Source organism: Papaver somniferum, chromosome 2, assembly GCF_003573695.1.
Source record: "Papaver somniferum cultivar HN1 chromosome 2, ASM357369v1, whole genome shotgun sequence".
Taxonomy (NCBI): domain Eukaryota; kingdom Viridiplantae; phylum Streptophyta; class Magnoliopsida; order Ranunculales; family Papaveraceae; genus Papaver; species Papaver somniferum.
Genome location: NC_039359.1, coordinates 47,300,290 through 47,319,901, shown reverse-complemented (window position 1 = coordinate 47,319,901; position 19,612 = coordinate 47,300,290). Strand labels below are relative to the sequence as shown.

Here is a 19,612-nt window from a genome sequence, read left to right as displayed (position 1 = left end):
TTTTAAGGTTATCCGTGTACCGAAATTTGAAGATGCAATGAAAGAATTTAAGGTTGAAATATTTTCTTCGGATTTGGGTGAATGGGGTACTTATAATGTTTTGCGTCCTGAAGGTGTTACTTGGAGATTCTTCATTGTTGACGATTATGTTACCCATAATGGTGTTTTGTAATGGTTTCAAAAGCGAAACGGCAAAATTTTAGCTATCAATGTTAAGGAACACGACAACTCTGGAACTTGTAGCGTTGAATGTAGGTTGATTAATTTGCCTGACCGACTGATGGATGATGAGAAAAAGTATGTAAGTCGGCGTTTAGGGGAATCAAAAGGATTGATCTGTTACACTACAGTCAAATATAGGGAGAGGAGTTTGACTTTGAGTGTTTGGGTGCTGGATGGAGACTGGTGTGCGCTACACAAGGATATGAAACTTAATGATTGGTTAGCTGAAATCAAATCTCGGTTTATTGATGGATCAGATGAGGAGTATTTGATTAGAGAAATTGTGGTTGGAGGTTTCAGCCCTGTTGACATAAATGTGGTTATATTTGGATTTGAGGAGTATGTTTGGGCATATAACATCAAAACCAGGGTATATGAACAGCTCTGTCATCCTTCTTTCCTGCGTAACAATCTTCCCTCTATTGAGTACATTAGGATTTGTTTTAAAGCCAAGGCGAACTATACTTCCACCAGTTTCTTGGAGTGACACATGAATTTTGGATGATGAAGGCTAAAGTTCTTACAAGTGTTCCTATTTACTTAATAAATCTTGAGTATTTCTGTGGTTTCAGAGAAGTAGGATTGTTTGTCTCTTGGGATTGAAATGTGTTATGGACACTCTGTGGAGCAATGTAACTTCGTGTCATTGATATTATATTTGACTGCCAGATGAAATCAATTACAGGAAAAATGGTTTTCTTCAATGCTTGGGATGTAGAGTTGCTAAGTATGGAGGAGAGAAGACTGATTGTTTTCGGCAGTTGCTTAGGGAATTTTTAAGTGAACTGTCGAATTCAAGCAAGAGAGAGACTATTCAAGTCTTTGGTGATTGATCTAAGAAGAGGATATTCACTATTCCATTGGAATAAGACATTGGATTAATGTACTTCCATTGCTTCCCTGTTATGTTTTAATCTTATTAAAGAATTTTTCAATTGTATTTGGTGTTCAATATTCAGACTAAAAGGTATGATGTTCCTCATTTGCCTTACTATTTTTCTTTCTTTCTTGCACTCTCTGTTTTTGGCCCCCAGTTCGAAAGGTTATTCTACATTAGCTTTCTTTAAAGGTGATTCTACATGAGCTTTCTCTCTAATCCAAAATGCAATAACCATTTTTTGTTGAATAGGGTGTGATTCAGAGTGTAGAGTAGAGGTAAAGGGTTTCCGCTTGGTTGGTCGCTTGGGAACATCAATAAATGGGCAGTATTCAAACACACTTCATCAGTCGTCAACTAGTACACTGTTTAGTTTATGAACCATAGTTAGTCAGGTATATTTTTGTGCAATTCACATTCACTACAGAATTAGTTGGGTATGAAAAGTGAGGAATCCTTGGAGATTAAGTTAAATGAAAACGTAATCTGGATGTTGAGTTGCAAACCTTTTATATGAAATTATCTCTTTAAAGTTGAAATTTACTGTTCTGAATTGGGTGAATGGGTTATCTATGATGTTTCATGTCCTCAATATGCTACTTGGGATAACTCTTTTTATAACAGTCTCTTTACACATAATGGTGTTCTCTACTGGTTTCAGCAGCGAAGCCGCAATATTTTGGATATCGGTATGAATGGAAACACAAACCAGGAACCACTCACATTGAATGTAGGCTGATCTATAAGCCCGGCGAAGCAGTTGATGGTGATATCAACCAGTTAAGTGAATATCTGGGGAAGTCTGAAGGATTGATCTGTTTCGCTAGGTTTCAGGAAATGGAGATGAGTTTGAGGTTTGGGTGCTTGATGGAGACTGGTATATGTTCCACAAGGATGTTCAACTTCATGATTGGTTAGCAGAAATGAATTCCCAGTTTTATGGTGGATTAGGTGCAGGTAATTGGATTACGCAATTTGAGGTTGCAGATTTCAGTCTAGTTGATAAATATGTGGTCATACTTAGTTCCATGGAGTAGGTTTGGGCATATAACTTTTATGTCATCCTCGTATGCATAGCTCAGTAATTTTTCAATTGAATTCGGTGTCATTTGGGCTGTAGCTTAGAGGGAAGAGGTTTTTTTCTCTTCACTTTCTTAGGCACATACTGTAAAGCCGTGGAATCCAAACTTCCATCACCAGAAATACAGTTTTTGTCAGGTTTTTTTCTATGTTAAGTTCCTTCAGAGTTATTGCTAGAGTGAAGTGAAGACCTTAAATGACGACATAAGTTAGATATTCACAATGGCTTAATTAAAATATCTCCTTCGGGAATTTAGGTGGACTTGAGCAGGTGTTCGCACTCCTTCAGTGTCATAGCAAGTATTCATACATGCTCTTTATGTTTGGTATTTAAGAAGTATAATACATCTAAATTTTTGATAGGCAGGGGATCCTACACTAAGTATATCTTTTGGTTGAGGAAAAAACACAAATTCACATAGCTTTATTTATTGCAACTCTTTATTGAATATTATTTGGTTGGCTTCAGTTTTAATTTAGCATGCTCCATGTTTTCTTGTGTATAAAAGCAACACTTGAATAGATTTTTAACCTGGTGTAAGTCAATGATTATTTGTCCCCCTTGAAGTGTTAAGTTCACTACAGTTATGTCCCGTATCTCGGTTTCTGTTGTGTGGTATGCGTAGTTTGTTTATCGGTTTTGGTCTTTTGTGATCTTTAGGTGCTAGGCTTTGTTTTATCAATGTCTTGTGTATGGTGTTTTTGCTGTCGTTTGCCCTTACCCACCTTTTTTGGTGGCTCTCTTGCCATATCAGAATTCAGTGAGTCAGAATGGTTAATCTTTTGGCTAGAAAATCGAGAGAACACACAGAATTTTGAGCATTTGGTCTTTTTTGAAGGAATGGTGTTTGCTACTCTCACCTGGGAACACTTGGGTTCTTGATTCTTGTTAATGTGAACCCAATTTCAATTGTCAGAGTCATGCTGTTTATATGTGTACTTTTATTCATTTTTTGTATCTTCATTTGTTTACAAATAATCGGTTTCACACTCATGCTTTTACTTTTCCCAATGATATAATTTTTGTATCACATTTGCAGCATCACTTCATTTGCACCACAATTAACACACAAAAGTGAAAATTCAAGTTATGGTGATTTTTGCAGTACTATGAGAATTTTGTTTCTGTTTGTCTCAGGTGGTGCATTTTTTTTTGTTGAAAATGATGCAATCAGTTTTCAGTTTTTAGTATGAACATATCTTGAAATCTTAAAACCTTATCTTCTTCAATTATTCTTCACTCAAAATTTTTTTTTTTTTCTATAGGTCAGTACTTATCAGGACCCACCAGTCCCCACTTCTCTTGTAAATAGGCTGAGGTCCAAAAATTTATCACGAGATGTAAAAGATTTACTGATCCCATTCCTATATATACACATGTAGGCGGTAGATAGAGATATAGTTGGTTCTGGTAATCTGAGTAGAAAAACAGTGTTTAATGTTTCGTGACAGTCATTTTCTCTGTTTCTAGCTGTAAAGTTCTTCTGATTGGGTCCACTACCCTTCACTGAAAATTGTCATTTTCTGTGTTACCACATTCAGTTAAAGCTCATGTTAGGTGATTGTCATTTTCTTACTACATTCATTAGGCTCTTTCTTGACATTGAATGAGGACAGTAGGAGTAGTGGTGGTAGGAAGTAAAGAGCCTAGCTACTTAAGTACTGCTACAGCTTCTAAGATTCCATTACGACATAAGGCTTTTGTGAAAGTTATTCAGATGTTTGAGTTGCTCTGCTTTTTCTTACTCTTGGTTCTTAATTTGAGTACTGGAGGAGTAGGAGGTTTCTTGGTGGTGCATAAGGTTGACGGAAGTGATGGTTCATTGACAGGGGAGAAATGCAATTTCCCTGCGGTTTTCAGTTTTGGAGATTCAAACTGGGATACTGGAGCTATATCAGCAGCGTATGGTCAGATGCCTCCTCCTCCTATTGAACAAACTATCTCTGGAAAACCTTCTGGGAGGTTCTGTGATGGTCGTCTTATCATTGATTACATAGGTAAGTGGTATTAACGCTCTTCTTGAATTTATAAATTTACATAACTAAATTAAAAAGGGTTTCCACAGAATCACCAGTGATACTATGAAATGTTACAAACAACAACAACAAAAAAAAAAAAACCAGTCATTCTACGAAATGTTGATTGCCTGTACCAGATAGTTACAACTTAGGACATAGTAACTGGGTTAAATTAGTTACATGATGACTGCAATTTGGTTACCTAATGATATTTATTGCTAATGTTATCGGACGTTTGAAATTTTGCTGTATGGTGGTGCAGCCATGGAGTTGGGTTTACCCTACTTGCGAGCATATCTGGACCCCCTTGGACCAGGTACGTTTAACAACGGAGCCAATTTTGGAACGGGAGGATCATCCGTCGAAAAACGAGGTTACAGCGTCTTTGATCTATCTGTTCAGGTTTCACAATTCCGACAATTTAAATCCCGAATCATTGGCAGTTATAACTACACTGATCAGCAACAAGGTGAGCAAAAATTGTGCCCCTACATCATTTTGACATTCTTAAATTTTTATAGTTCAGCCGTGCAATCAGTCCAGCATTACCAACAACTATGGACCCTGAGAAGATATAAGAACCGAAACATGCTGTTGATAATGCTGTTCAAAAAGCATTCTAGTTTATTAATTGGTCCCTGTCTCCCTGATCTAGTTTCGCAGCCATATTGACATTTCCTATCTTCAGGTGAAGTCAATCTACCGAAACCAGAGGATTTCTCCGAAGCCCTGTACACATTTGACATTGGACAGAACGATATCTCATTCGGACTTCAACAAACATCAGAAAGGGAAACACGTGCTTCAATTCCCAGAATCCTTAATAAATTCTCTGAAGTTTTACAGGTTTTTAAGTACCTAATAGTACATGAAAAAGTAGCTTACACTGTGTCATTAATCTGTTGTTGATGACAATTTAAGAGTCTAATTCATGTCAAGATATGAACTTAAAACTCTTTTTTATTCTTACAGCAACTTTACAATGATGGGGCAAGAGTGTTTTGGGTACACAACACAGGACCTGTTGGATGTTTACCTTACAGCAGCATTTATTATCCCAAGAAATCAGGTAATTTGGACAAGAATGGGTGTGTGATACCAATGAATGAGATAGCTCAAGAATTCAATAAGCAACTCAAGTCCAAGTTAGTTCAACTTAAAGCCAACCTCACACATGCAGCCTTCACTTAGGTTGATGCTTATTCAGCAAAGTACAACCTAATCAACTCTGCCGAGAGTAAAGGTAAGGAACTTCCAATCTAATTATGAACCACAACATAGCAGTCTACTTTTATCAGCAAAATAGATCGCCGATTAATTGTTAAATGGTGTAGTTTATTTACAGTGGTTTGGTTGTTGGATACTGATAATGACTGCAGGTTTTGTTGACCCCCTTGACTTTTGCTGTGGGAGCTATTACGGCATTCATGTTGGCTGCGGTGAAATGGTTACAGTAAATGGGACGGTATATGGCAAGCCTTGTGCTAATCCAGAGGCACATATTAGTTGGGATGGTATACATTATTCAGAGGCAGCTAACCACTGGATTGCTAAGTACATTATAAATGGTTCCATGTCAGACTCATCGATTCCGATCAATCAAGCTTGCCACGCGCTTTAATTCCTTATTATCATCATTATATGTATTTCCACCAGTGTTTCATCATATTATATTAGTAGTATGCCTTCTTGGAAAAAAGAAGAAAGTATTTGCAATTGAGATGGGTGTTATTCATTATCTGCAATAGTTGGTATCTTTAATCTAAGAAATAGGTTTTACACATCTTAATCTTTTACTTTTCCCAATGAGTATGTATAGAGCATCAGCAATATCACATCCCAGTTCCCAATGAAATACTTAGAACCCAAGTGTCTACAGACTTGGTTACCAAGATTACAACAGTATCTTAAATGCTATAAATCAGTCACACTCGCACCCAAACAACACATTTACATTCAAGCTAGAAAACCAAATCATGGGTTCTTCATTTTCCTCTTCTAAGACAACAATTGAAAGACTTGGTCATCAAAAGGGTTTAACAGAGGATGTATTGGTTGAGATTTTTCTTCATCTTCCTCTTAAGTCCATCTTCAAGTTCAGGTGTGTCTCAAAATCATGGTTTTCTATTCTCTGTAGCTCTCGTTTCATGAACAATTGGAATGAACTCCACCCATTTCTTCCATGGATGTTAGTTTACAGTATGTCTTCAATCAAAGACCATGGCTTATTAGGCAGTTTAAGGTTTGATTTAAGAATGTTTGGCATTGCATATCCAGATTTGCATTCCAAATTTGTATATAATCATCAAAATGGGTTTTCCTTTGTGTTCCTAAATGCAAATGAAGTGGGGCAAAAATTGTTTCTGTTAGGATCAAGTAACGGTTTGTTTCTCAGCACAACATGCATAGCTATTCAGATGACTTATTATGTTTCTAATCCACTAACCCAGAAATGTGTTTTACTTCCTCCACCAACACAACTCTCAAATCATTTGGTTATGACTGGTTTCATATGTAATGAATGTTCTTCATCATCACTAATTTCGACGAGTTATAAGGTTGTTCGTATACCAGCAGAGTTCAGAGAAGCGAACAATAATAATGTCGAAATCTTTTCTTCTGATTTGGGTAAATGAGTTACCTATGAAGTTCCATGTTCTGACAATTTTACCGTGAGAAGTTCTTTATTCAGTGGTGCAGTTACTGTTAATGGAGTTTTGTATTGGACCGATGGCAAACAGAAAATTGTAGTGTACGATGTTGATAACTGTGTTACTAGTGGTTATCATCAATATATGCTGATCGACTTGCCTGACAAGGATGAGGTCCGGGGTGCTAATCGTTTTTGTCAACATCAATGTCTTGGGGAATCAGAAGGAAACATATGTTATGCCGCAGTAGTCGAGGAGTGGCAAACCTTGAATGTTTGGGTTCTTCAAAATGAATGGCATTTGCTGCATAAGGATATCCCTTTACAAGATATCATCAAAGAAATGATGCCACAGTCTTGTTGGGTTTCTTGTTACTGGAATATCAATCCAATGCGTATCTTAGGTTTCAATCCAGTAGATCGAAATGTGGTTTTCTTAGGTGACTGCAAAGGTATTTGGGGCATTCAACATCCTCACAAGAAATTCTGACAAGCTCTCACATCCTTCTTTCCTGCCTAGCATTAATTTATCAGATGATGGCGTTGCCAAGTTACCATTTGTTTTAAAGCCTAGAGAAACTACACTTCCACCACCCTCGTGGAACTTCAATCGATGTTAGACGTTTCATGTCTTGTGTCTCGAATATTAACAACAAAACTGGTTACTAAGGATTTGCCTCCATTTTCTTTTTTTCGGTTGGAAACTCATTGTTTAATTAGCTTTTAGATGTCTGCTAAGTTGTTTCTACTATCCATGTATAATCATCCGGGGTTCAATTATGTTATGCCTTTCATTTTGTTGTTGACTGCTAGTAATGTTTTGTAGCTTTAAGCAATGCTTGCTCTAGAAAATCTTCATTTTAGGTTTATGACTTTTGGACACAATTATGGGTATTTTCAAAACCCCAAAACTCTAGCCCGTTTGATAATTTTTGGGTTGGATTTTGAGTAGTTTTAAAATCGGGTTCAACCAGGTGAACTAGGGTTATGAAAACTAAAACCCTATATTTTTCCTCTTAAGAGAACAACAGATACACTGACGATGATTGAGATGCATTCGTCTTCTTCTAGTTCGCATCAAAAACAACACGACTTGTCGAACACAAATATGGATGTAGCAGATATTGTCTGGTTTGAAATATTTCTTTATCTTCCCCTGAAATTGATCTTTAAGTTCAAATGTGTTTCAAAAGCATGTCATTCACTTCTATCTAACCCATTATTCATGCATAAGTGGGTTCAACTCAACGGATTAAGAAAAACTCTCCCTTGACCCTAAACTGCGGCATTGGTTTTCCGACACATCACCTTCCGGATAACACCGTGGCAAAAACGTCTGCAAGTACTGCTTCCTCTATTGATTTTTATTCACAATTGGTTTTTGGTCACGATGGTTCTATATGAAGTTCTTAGATCCGAAACTAGATTGGCATTATCGGCTAAAAACTACACAGCTATGCCTTTTAGGTTCAAGTAATGGCCTGCTTATATGTACGACAATAAGGAGCGTATATTTCCAGGAGACATATTATGTTTGCAATGTAATAACTGGGAATTGGGCATCACTTCCTCCACCTTCATAGCCAGTGCATTTTCATGTGTGAGTATGGGTCTTCATCAAGGCAGGATTCCGCAAGTTGTTACAAGGTTGTGCGTGTTCCGAAGTTTGGAAATCCGTTGACGAACAAATTTAACACTGAATCTGAACTTAATGAATGGAAGATACGTGAAAATTTATGCCCACAAGATGTCACTTGGCGATTCCCTGTGTATAATAATTTAGTTTTCCATAATGATGTTTTGTTTTGGGTTGACAGCAGAAATAGAATCCTAGCTTACAATTTCAGTGAACGGAGAACTGGTGGTAACCAATGTAGGTTGATAAACTTGGCTTACGAATGTGATCATGAGTTAGAAGATAACGGTTCGTATTATAGTCGATAGACTCGATATGATAGTTGCGGTAATCAATATCTTGGAAGGGAGTCGGAAGGCTTGCTTTGTTATGGTGCTCTCTTATGTTTTTATTTTTTATTCTTTATTGAACCATCCTTTAGCTCCAATCCCTGCACCGGAACTTTGTAATGCAGTAGTCTAGCCGGAGCATATGAAGTAGACACGACATGTTACATGTACTATAGGCTCATAGCCAAACAATCTTGAACATGACTGAAAATTTATTTTATGCCCGTAATTTGTAACATGCAACTTGAAATCCTGACCCAACGTCTACGTAACTCAAAATTTCCCAAATCATGTGAAGTTAACCTGGTGTGTGCTACCCAGATAAAATTCAAGGAGAACTTCTGAGGGAATGTCAAATTCCTGCCAATTCCATTTTTTGTTTTGTGGACTACCAAATTGCGGATGGCTCCCATCACAAGATCCACAACAACATTGTAATCCCAAATTTATTTTCTTTCATGCTGGATTCGGGGTCAGCAGCGGCAGAGCTAGAAATCCTGTTATGGGGAACCAAACTCTTGTTATGAACAATTTTTTTTTGGCATCATGGTTTTTTTTTTTTGGGACCATTAAGCTATTAGGCCCGCCATTATTTTTATTAATTACTCTTTTTTCATTTTTCAGCTTTTTAGTTTTAAATTTTTCTCTAAATTTGTTTCTAAATTTTTTTCTTCATTTTTCCATTGTATGAGAAAGCAAAAAATGAAAAAGTTAGGTCGAAATTTTGATTTAGGTACAGCATTGTGTTCGATCAAGTCAATATTTTTTTTCTCTTAACCAAACTTTAGTCCGGAAGAAAAATATGCTGAGTTCGATCAAGTGAATTTTTTCTCTCCTAACCGATTTCTTTTTTGAAAACCTATATGCTGAATTCTATTACATCGCAATTTTTTTCCCTAACTGAACTTTTCTTTGAGAACCTATATGTTGAGTTCGATTATGTCGCAATCTCTTTATCCTAACCGAACTTTTCTCAGAAAACCTATATATTGAGTTCGATTACATCGCAATGCTTTCTATTAACCAAACTCATGTTTTCCTCTTTTGAACTGAAAGTTCGGCTACAAAAATGGTGGACTCAACTAAGCTGAACATTCCTTTGCATAACCCATGATAAAAGTTCTGTTTCATGTCCAGGAAATCTGATAGACGAACAAAACGAAAACTCCATTAAAACTAAGTTCGACTACTTGTGCTTTCAGAAATATTAGTCAAACCACATTTGCAGATTAGTTCGGCTACATGTTCTTTAGATCTTGTAGCCGAACTTGTTTTGGATGGCCCAAATAAGGCTATAAAATTTCTCATTTTCAGGAAATTTTGTTCAATTCAAGCAACAAAAGACTAAATTTGAAGTATGCCTGAGTAGTTTGAAGGTTTGGATTAATTTTTTTTTTCTTTTTCCAAAACTCTTATTATCCTTCTTCTCTCTTAATAATTTTTTAAAAAAAAAAACAACTTATTGATTTAATCTTACACTAATCATCAATTAGCTATTCAACCAGCCCTTACACTAACTTAATTAGAAAGCGTATTTTCTGCCGTTCAGATAATATTTGCATAAGGGTAATTTGTTGTGTGGAATCAAAGAAAAACAGAAAGAGGTAGAGAGTTTATTATTCATCACAGTAGTAGAGTTACATGGATACAAATATCCTATATATACATGGAAAGGTAAACCCTAGGTATCTAGTTGGGTCGCGTATCTATGGGGTATAGGCCCTACAACACTCCCTTTGTGCAGTCCAATAGAATTTCATATATAGTGTTTCGAATGTAGTTATTCAAATGTCGCCCTCTCCTTGATGACTTGTGTCAAAATCAATTGCCTCTTTAAAACTTTGACAAGGAAAAACCCAGTGTGACAAAATCTTGGTACAACTCTTCACATGTAGTACTTCACATGTTATCTCGTACTTTACATGTAGTTCATCACATGAAATAGGGTCTTCAATGACCGATTAGTCTAAGTTAATTGCCTCGTTAAAACTTCTTCAGGAAAACATCTTTCCCTGATCCACTTTATGTGAAAGTACTGTATTGCTCCATAAGTTTTTATTATGATGAGCATTTCCGATTGAATTAATCTATGAGTTTATCTTATGGATTAATTTATTCGAGTTTTCTGGATACAAATTCATGTTTCATGTGATTTTTTTAATGTCCAAAGAAATCCTTCTTTTCTTGTAAAAGTATGGTCGCTCTTGTTGTTCCTTTTGGGAATGACATTTTATGGGGGAGAGTTCTTAATTAAACTTGTGCTTAATTGCCAAATCTTTGTGGGGAGTGCGGTTGTGGAATATTGAAGGAGTTATCTTGTACATTTATTAACTCCTTGGTGAATACACTAAGTTTCGACTATGTGAAATCATCGAAACAAAGTTGATATGTTCTCTTTTAGTCATGAAGTGTCTCTATGAGAATTTCATTATGATCCCGCTAATTTTCGTACCTTTGCCAATTTATATTGACAAAAGGGGGGAGAATTATTTTGTAGTTCACATTACATACATATGGTGTACGGATCATTATGTAAGGGGAAGTGGTTTTCATTGTGAGATGAAGTATTGACTAAGGGGAGTGATACATATCACCATAGTATTGTTGTCAAAGTTGTGGTACAATTGAAATTTGATGATGTGTAATAATTCTATGACATTGTGTAACAATATGAAAACAATCTTGTTGATTATTGTTATAGTTACGGATGTTCAACAAAAATGATGCTGGGTCGAACACATTTAGAGTTACTAGAATACTTGAAGCGGCAAAGAATTCATGTATTGTTGAATTAAGAACCCAGGAAATCAAGCATGATAGATGAGAATCTACAAAGTCTTATTTATTTTGTAATCCATATGTATTAATAGTTTTTATTAGAGCATTGATCGGTCGAACTCGCATGCGTTGCTATCTCAAGCATGTTTGTCAATGTTAGTGATCAAAACTATAAGTTTTGATTTCTAGTCTACTATAGCTAAGGTCTCGGACTAGGATAGAAAGTGTAGTTGAGCTCAAGAACTCCATGGAAATCATTATACAAGACGAAGGACTACACAAGGAACTGGTGGATCTTCATCGACTAAAAGGTATGTGGAGACTTGAACTTATCTATCACTCAAAAGTATATTTATCTCCTATCTTGAGACAAAAGTCGTTTTGCTATATAGACTTAGATTATACACATTTGGTATTTCGAGCGGAGTTTACCTCACCTATCTATTTCTCGAAATATGTGTTGGTAAAGCTTTCGCTTTAGCCAAGTTCATCTTTACCTAGTGACGAAAGTCATGTTATGTTTCAATCACTTTGAAAATTGCTCTGACGAGAAATGGTTTGTGAATACAGCTATATAACGTCCTCTGAGAATGTTTCAATGATTGAAATGAGAGTTTAGACTATATAACCATTTGGAGGATATGAGCATTGTTGTGGAAACACATATATGTATAAGTCCTTATTGCTTGAACTGAAGTTTGCGAACTTTGTTGATCAAGTGAACCAGAGTAGCGCGTGAGCTAAGTCCGCTAACCCAGTCCGCGAACTGGCAAAGTTCTCAAACCCGAGAATTTCTGCTGGAGTTTGTAAACTCCATCCGAGAACTTAAGTACGCGAACCCAGTCCGCGAACTTGATTAGGTTATGTCTAAAAACGATGTTTAGTGAACTTATCTTTATAAACTAAGGAATGCAATTGCAAACCGTGGATATAGAGTTCATGAACCGATTCATGTGAATCAAATCATTTTTGCTTCAATTGTGTCTTGTGTAGTACATAAGATATCCTTGCAATTTAACAACTCTCTAACTAGTTCATTTGAGTCCTTTGAACTAGTTATGGTGAAGAAGAATATGGTTGATATGAAAGTGATCATATGGCTAACCATTTGGTTAACTATTGTTGAACCAACTAATGTACAAGTTTGGGTACGGTTACACAAGTCCAGGAACGTGCATTTCATTTGTGTATAACAAGCTATGTTTTCGATCTAACAGTTGATAAATATTATCTTGAATATAATCAGGTTTTAATCTAACGGTGAATATTGAATGCTTTGTTACTAAGCTAACATTGATTGCAAACCCTGATTTGAAAGACTATATAAGGGAGAATTCTAGCAACTGGGAAACCTAATCCCCACACATTATGTGTGATACTAGTTGTGCTAAGCTAGAGTCGATTCTCCTTTAACCTTTGGTTTTTTCTTCTAAAACAGGTTAACGACTTAAAGACTTCATTGGGATTGTGAAGCCAGACCGATACTACTTTTCTTGTAGTTGTAAGATCTGATCTTGCTGTTTCTATCGTACGAGTACAATTGTAATAATTGGCTTGAGATTTCTATCTCCGATAGGCAAGATAAAAAGTAATCACAAACATCTTCGTCTCATCGTTTGTGATTCCACGATATCTTTTTTCGCTGCGTCGATTAAGACTATTGTGAGGTGATTGATAATACTAGGCTGTTCTTCGGGAATATAAGTCTGGATTATCAATTGGTTCCTGTTCACCTTGATTTATCAAAAGACGGAACAAAACTCATAGGTATATTCGTGGGAGACATATTTATCTATTATCATAGACTTTTCTGTGTGATACATATTTGCTTATTAAAGTTTTCGAATTTGGGTCGTAGAAACTCTTAGTTGTGGGTGAGATCAGTTAAGGGAATCAAGTATGTAGCATCCTGCTGGGATCAGAGACGTAGGAGCATAACTGTACCTTGGATCAGTGTGAGATTGGTTTGGGTTCAATTACAGTCCAGACCGAAATTAGTTTGGAGTAGGCTAGTGTATGTAGCGGATTAATACAGTGTGTGTTCAATCTGGACTAGGTCCCGGAGTTTTTCTGCATTTGCGGTTTCCTCATTAACAAAATTCTGGTGTCTGTGTTATTTCTTTTCCGCATTATATTTGTTTATATAATTGAAATAATACAGGTTGTGCGTTGTTCAATCAATGAGAATATCCGACCTTTTGGTTGTTGATTTAAATTGATTGATACTTGGATATTGGTCATTGGTACCATCCAAGTTATCTCTCTTTGATAAAGACTCGTTGATTTCTATTTGCTTGAGTATAGATCAAATCCAGAGATTGAGATATAAACTCTTTCATATATTTTTCTATTGATTGAGTCTAAATGTCTAGTTGATTCTCTAGAAAGTATATTGGAGTTTGTCCATACAAATTGCTAAGCGAAATATTGGGTGAGGTTGTTAGACCCCCGTTTTTTCAGTTTTGTCACTAAAATGGACAAAAGGGGAGATTGTTAGAGCACTGCTCGGTCGAACTCGCAAGCGTTTCTATCTCAAGCTTGTTTGTCAAGTTTAGTTTCCAAAACTGTAAGTCTTGATTTCTAGTCTACGTATAGGAGTTCCGGACTATGATAGAATGTGTAGTTAATCTTTATACTTCACGGCACTTACAATTGAAGACGAAGATCTACTGAAGAACTCGGAGGAACTTCATCAACAAAAGTTATGTGGAGACTAAAACTTATCTATTCTCAGAAGTCTATATATTATATTCTTACTTGTCACCTATTGAGACAAAATTCGTATACGATATAGTCTTTCGTATCATACACATTTGATATTTCGATCTAAGTATAACTCGCTTATCTATTTCTAAAAATACGTGTTGGTAGCTTTTTGTCTTAGCTACATCCATCATTAATATTGACTTTATGTCAAAAGATGATCATGTGGAAATTGCCTTGAAACATCTTACATGATTTGTGTGAGACAGTCATTTGATGTCGACTTGGAAAGTTTCGTACTGATCATTCGATCACTTGAAAATTTCTTATTAGCTAATGGTGTGTGTGAGACATCCATTGTCGTCTTCTAAGAATGTTTCAATGATTGAAATGGGAGTTAAGAGGTAAAACCCATGTCTAGATACATTACAGTTTGTGAAAATATGAGGGTACCCAAATATACCTCAATCTAAAACTTTTCCACCTATAAGTCCTTTATCCAAAAGTGATTGTCTATGGACTGATTCGAGACAATACAACTAATCGGTTTACACTTAGTGTGATCGTCTATGGATACGAGAACGAGACAATACGACAACAAGATAACTTGTGTAATTGACTATGGATTAAAGATCGAGACAATACAACAACGAAGTATGATCACTTGATAATAGGTTCGGACTTAACCAAACACTATAGGATTGCTATCAAGTAATTAGGAATTAATGTTTGTGTAATTTACTTTAAATTATAATAAGACAATTATAATTGCGGAAAATAAAAGTAAATGATACAGCAAGATTTTGTTAACGAGGAAACCGCAAATGCATAAAACCCCCGGGACCTAGTCCAGAATTGAATACTCTCAGAATTAAGCCGCTATGCAAAATTAGACCAACTTCGTATAGTTGAGACCAAGAAACTAAACCTATAGTTCAGCTAGTTCCCTAAGTATCCATGAGCCTCCAACTTGTAATAAGTCATGCACTTGGAACAATTCCTTTCGTTCGTATTCCAAACAGTGAAGGAACAACAAATCTGTTCGGTAACAACTCTTTCGAAACAACGTGATATGAGTTTGACAAAGGCTATTTCGTTTAACCAATAAACTCCTTTGTCGGGTCCGAGATCTATCTAAAAATATAACTACGAAAGTAGTTGGGTTTAGATTTTGCAGTCAATATTTCTGAGTCACAAAGACAATATATTGATGTCGATCTAATCAAAAAATTGATGTTATTTTGTATAGTGGTAAATAGATTTGTCGTTCACTCGGAATTTGTTGGGATTGATTTTAAAGATTACCAAACTAAAATAAAAGAAAAATATATACAAAATATTGTCACAGGATGAAGAGAGTTACTGGGACTAGGATTTCGTCGAATTCATAACATAGGGTTCAATTTATTTATTCTCAAAAATTAAATCTCAATAAATAAAATTAACATGGACTCTGATTTTTCCAAGGTAGATTCTCAAAAGATTAGTTGTAAATCCTAAGCATGATGTATCAAAACATTTAAGCTAAGTATACCTCATCAAATTAAATGACAACCAATTAATTCAAATCATATTTCAATTAAAATTAATGCAAAAGTATTAAAAGAATTAAATAATTTTACCCATGTATGAAATTCTTCCTCCGTCATCTCAGTGTTGGGGTCTAGCTCCGCATATTGGAAACACACTCAGAATAATTTTTCATTACTCAAAAGTTTTTACAAGAGGTGAAAATGGAAAAAATATTGAAAACCGGGTTTGTAACAATTATATTTTTTACAAACCGAACTGTTACAGAGAACATAAATATGATGTGTCGCTGGCACTGTAGCAAAACGACTGTCTTCTGCGGTCTGATGTTCTTCGTGTTCTTGAGGTGCAGCAGCAGCAGAAACGACTCTGCAACCTCTAAATTCTTCTCTGCAGCTCACCAATCACCTCTATTTTCACCCCTAACTCTCCATAAGTCTTCTCTGAGTCCCCAGCACGCTATATATACTCATAGGATCAACATAACTCGAGTTTAATTCCCGTATCTTCTCTATTATTTTTTTTATTCTCCACGGGATAATTTCCTTCTCTGCGAAGATTTTATTCCTTCTTTAAGTGTCAGCTGATGTCGACACACACCCAACATGTAATGTTCACGTTCAGTTAGATAAATACTCAGTCCATCCACCGTATATATCACAACAAACACCGGAAAACATAATTGAAAACCCGATATTCTTGTGGACCCTGTTACTCAGGCTGAACATGTTGAATACGTAATCCAGAAAGATTTAAACTCTGCGCAAATACTCCAAATATCTAAACAAGAATCTCTAGAATCACTCCAACACACGTTTGATCTCAAGCCGATAATCTAGCCCTTTCTTGACGAAACAAAACACATTACCGTCCCTGTTTAATCGAAACAGGGTGATATCAATTAAATCCGGTCATTGAATATCAATAAATCCCTTCCAAATTCTCTGCCAGAAGTTACGCCGAATAGATATTTGAACTGATAAATTCCCGCCACTTTTCTGTTTTCGTGAAGAAAAAGTGGCGTCTCCCTATCCAGGTGTGGGGTGCAAGTAGCACTGGGATGCCCCATAGAAATTAGGTTGCCCCTTATCCAAAGAGGGAGTCCGAATATCAAGTGTCCTCCTGGTGCCAAAATCACCTTTTCGAGCCGAATATTCCAAAAATGTTTATTTCCCAAAAACACCTACACAAACATAAAAACACCATAATAAGTACAAAATCAAGCACTAACAATAGAGACACTGAGGACAATTCGGACAAAAAATGTGTCTATCAAATACCCCCAAACTTATTATTTGCTAGTACTCGAGCAAATCTAACCTAGAAAAATAAAAATGACTACACTTAGCACGTGCATCAAGCCGTTAAACCGTTAGGTGGCCCTAGCGGCGGAGTGTTGTCTCCGGAGGGTTTACTAGAGGTGTACCCACAAAACCTTTACTCTAGACCCTAGATATCTGCGCAAAACCTTGGAAGGAACTAAAGAATATCCTTGGTTGGCATACTCTCATTGACTACATGAGGAAGTACCCTGATGCGAAATTCCAATTGTTGTACACGAGTTTGCACCCAAGCATACTAAAATTCATATAAGTGACAGAGCTCTACTCATATAGTTTCTATACATCATAACCGGAGTCAACCAATCACATGGAAAGATTAAGAAGATGGGCGTAGAGAAAAACGTAGATGGTTTTGATGTTGACTAAGGTGAACCTATCCTAATAGACTGAGATACCGGTCTGACTAATATCAACACAGCTGGCATATACAAGGGAACCAACAGGTGATAATCCTAACTCTAGATTAACACAACTAGCTTATACAAGGGCTCCAGTGGTCGACTTTATTGAATTTATTCCGGTTGGTCTAATGGTCTGGTCTTTTTTTTTTTTTGGTATCTCAATCACTTATAAGAAAATAAAAACAGAAGGAGATATGGCGAAACTACCATGTTTTTTTTTTTAATTCTAACACCTGAGCTTTGTGCTTTTATGAATAGACTCTTTAGATGTTTCCATCTAATCAGATTGGTTCCTCAACTGCTATAACCAAGATGTTTCCATCCACTTAGATTGGTTAGTGTCATCCTTAATGAACATAAATTTCTAGGCTCTGGAGTTTATTTATTGTAACTAAAAAGTTTCTCACATACCCCCAAACTTAAATCTAACATTGTCCAGTGTTCTAAAGGTAAAATTAAAAGCATATGAACAAGGAGAAACTGTTACCATTTGAATCAAAAGAGTTAAGGAAAGATATTACCGTATTGCATGATATTGGGTTACCTCCCAAGAAGTGCTAAGTTTAACGTCTTCAGCCAGACCAAGAAAGGATCAGTCACCTTATAGAATCATAAAGTAATACCTGGAATAACTGCGGATCACCAAAACCAAATAGAGCTATCACAAGTAAAAGGAATCTGCAACATGCCAAGAAAATTAACAAATAAAGCACAACCTTTTCTAGTTTCCTGTTTAAGACAACTACATCTAGCCGTGGTTCAGGTTCAAGTTATTTAATAGGGTCTAGATAAAATATTTCCATGGGTTGCATTTCCTCATAAGTTAGATCCGAATGTTCAGGTTCTAGAGCCCGGAAAAACTCAAATAAAAACTTAGAAGCACATAATAATAACCTGAATAACTGGGGATCCTCTAAGTCAATCATATTTGACTCACATATATGACCACGATGAGAGTGGTAGTCTTCCTTAAACAAATGTATCGACCCTAATCTCCTAAAGTAATTAGGCTTAGTCTCAAAACTCAATAATTGACACATTTCAAATTCAAACGTTCCCACAATTGGAATCAAAGTTTTTGGTGGGAAAACAAAATCAATCTGGGTATCATAGCCTGGGTAAACCACATCAAACAGAGGATGGGTTTCTAATAACTGAACTTCTTCCTTGATATTATTAGGCTCGGGAGAGCTAATATGGCGGTCATCTGGCACAATGGTTGAGGCACATATATCAAGTCCCAAGTGAGGGACCTTTATAAGAGTTAAAGCACACGGAGAATGATAATCACTCCCAAACTTAGAGTTTTCAGTGTCTCTAGAAAGACTAGTCATAACTTCCCTAATTTCTAGGTCATCAGATTCCTGGAAATGGTCAATTGATTCTTCAAAGTCAGGTTCATCCTCATTCATCTCTACGAGTTCACTTTCTTTGTCTAAGACTATAGTTTCTAAATCGCTAGACTCAAAATAAACTCGTTCCTATAAACCTTCGTTGGCTTCGTGAAAAGGAAATACTACATCGTCTAAAACGAGGATATTCCTAGTCAAATCCTCGTCCTTTTGAATAGGTGAATAATTATTAAAATTATTTGGATTTTTACTAGAAATAACATTATCATTATAAAGCTCAACCGGAGTAACAAATTCCAGATCACTATGCCTACATATTTCAGATTCTTCATCAATAATATCCTCATCATAATCATCATTCTATGAAAATGATCGAACCTCATCTAAACAAGTAGTGTTACCAATTCTAACCTCGTCATCTTGATTATGTGAATAAAAACTATCCTTATTTTAAAGGGTGGTATTGGGAACACTATATTGGAATTTAAGACTATCTTGAGCAAATTTTTCCACAATCCTATTTGTACTCTCAGTAAATTGCTTGAGGGACTCTTCTAGAGACATCTTAGTCGACTGATCTACGGACTCTTCTGGAAGCGGAATATTATAAGTCTCCTTCATAAATAAGTGAAACTTTTATGTTGACTCATTGAAACTCTTGAGAGACTCTTTTAGAGAAATAGGAAGATCGT

The 19,612-nt window shown here is 36.0% G+C and overlaps 1 pseudogene; it reads left to right on the top strand.

Annotated features, from left to right (window-relative positions):
* Positions 1 to 3,746: 3,746 nt before the first annotated feature.
* LOC113347556 lies at positions 3,747 to 5,918 on the top strand (annotated as a pseudogene).
* Positions 5,919 to 19,612: the final 13,694 nt, after the last annotated feature.